The sequence below is a fragment of the Lontra canadensis genome, unplaced genomic scaffold (assembly GCF_010015895.1).
Source record: "Lontra canadensis isolate GAN:19392208 unplaced genomic scaffold, GSC_riverotter_1.0 scaffold33, whole genome shotgun sequence".
Classification (NCBI taxonomy): Eukaryota; Metazoa; Chordata; class Mammalia; order Carnivora; family Mustelidae; genus Lontra; species Lontra canadensis.
The window spans coordinates 11,771,825-11,773,288 of record NW_022631027.1 but is presented as its reverse complement, the minus strand read 5'-3'; the positions used below and the strand labels follow the sequence as shown (position 1 = coordinate 11,773,288).

Sequence of the window (1,464 nt, the reverse complement as noted above, 5' to 3'; positions counted from 1 at the left end):
AACATTTGGTCTTGACAGATTTCTTCATTGTTTTTTAGTGCTGCCTTTATTATACATTAAGTTCTCCCATCTATATAGGTCTGTCTGGACTCATCGGAATAGTCCGTGGTTCATTTATATGTTACTGCACCAATAGCACAGAACATCTATTACTATTTTATAGAATATCTTAATATATCTGGTAGAACAAGTTTACCTTTTTTGTTTTCATTTTTTTATGTCCTTTGAATTTTAAAGTACATCTTCTTAATTATATTAAAACCATTAATGCAATATCTGCCTCAATAATTTCATTCTGATAATTAAAAAAAGACAGTATAATGATGGCTTAAAGTTAGTTCAATTGCAGTTTTAGAGGCTTATTTATCAAGAGTGAAAATAGAAGGATTATTAAAAACAGCTAAAAAGAGAACATGTGTCTTAGTGCTTAATGTTTCTATAACTGTTGGTAAGGGTTACATCTAAATCTGATGCAGAATTCTTAATGACACTGAAATAGTCCTTTTTTCAGCCACATGATATATACTGGTACCATGAGTCTAGAAGAGACTGGCTATGGTTACCACCCCTTGTCTTCAATTGTGACAGCGTATTATCAGCAAGTGCATTCTGTATCTTTTCTAGAAACACGTCTCCTCCATAAACAACATCCTTCAGACATGTAGCAGCTTCGTGGTTTTCTTCCAGCTTATACAAGCGCGCAGCTTGTAAGGCACCTGTAGATTCTTCACTGGGCAATGAATCTATCAAAACATCAAAGTCTTTTGCTGTTCATGCAATCTCTGCTGCACAAAACCTGACGTATTCTTTTGTAGGATTGGCCGGCTGATCTTTGTTAATTGCTGTCTGAATATTCGTAAAGCAGGAGGGGCACAGTGCTGCAACACTCTGATGGCATTTCAAAACCCATCTGCAAGTGAGTTCATCACATCCTGCCGCTGTGGGAGCCCGTTGGCCATGTTCCTCCACAAGCTAAGGCAGGCTAAAGCTCCTCTCTTGTTTTTAAAGGTTGAATTAACTCTTTGTGGATCATTTCTTCCTTTAAAATAAATTTTAGAATAATTATTCCTCAAAAATTACAACAAGTTCTGTTTGTGGTTCCCTTGAACATTTAGGTTGATTTAGACAGCAGTGACTTTTTATGATATCGAGACATATCATCCAAGAGCAGGGAACACTTCTCCCTTTATGTAAATCATCTTCTACATTATTCAGAACTTAGAGGTTTTGTCCACAGAGATCTTATGTATTTTTTTTAAGGATATTCCCAGGCAATTTATTGTTATTGTTGCTATTTCATTATCCTCTTAAAGTTAATTTCTATTGGCTAGTGTTGGTGTAGAGAACCAAATCTCTCTTAAGTAGGTGTCCACATTATCTGCAAATTATGTCAGTTTTATGTCTTACCTTCAAATGCTTATAATATTTATTTTTCTTTCTTTATATTATTTGCCAGAATTTCCA

General features: G+C 34.8%; 1 pseudogene; it reads right to left on the bottom strand.

Annotated features, from left to right (window-relative positions):
- Positions 1–460: 460 nt before the first annotated feature.
- LOC116873477 lies at positions 461–959 on the bottom strand (annotated as a pseudogene).
- Between the last annotated feature and the right edge of the window lie 505 nt (positions 960–1,464).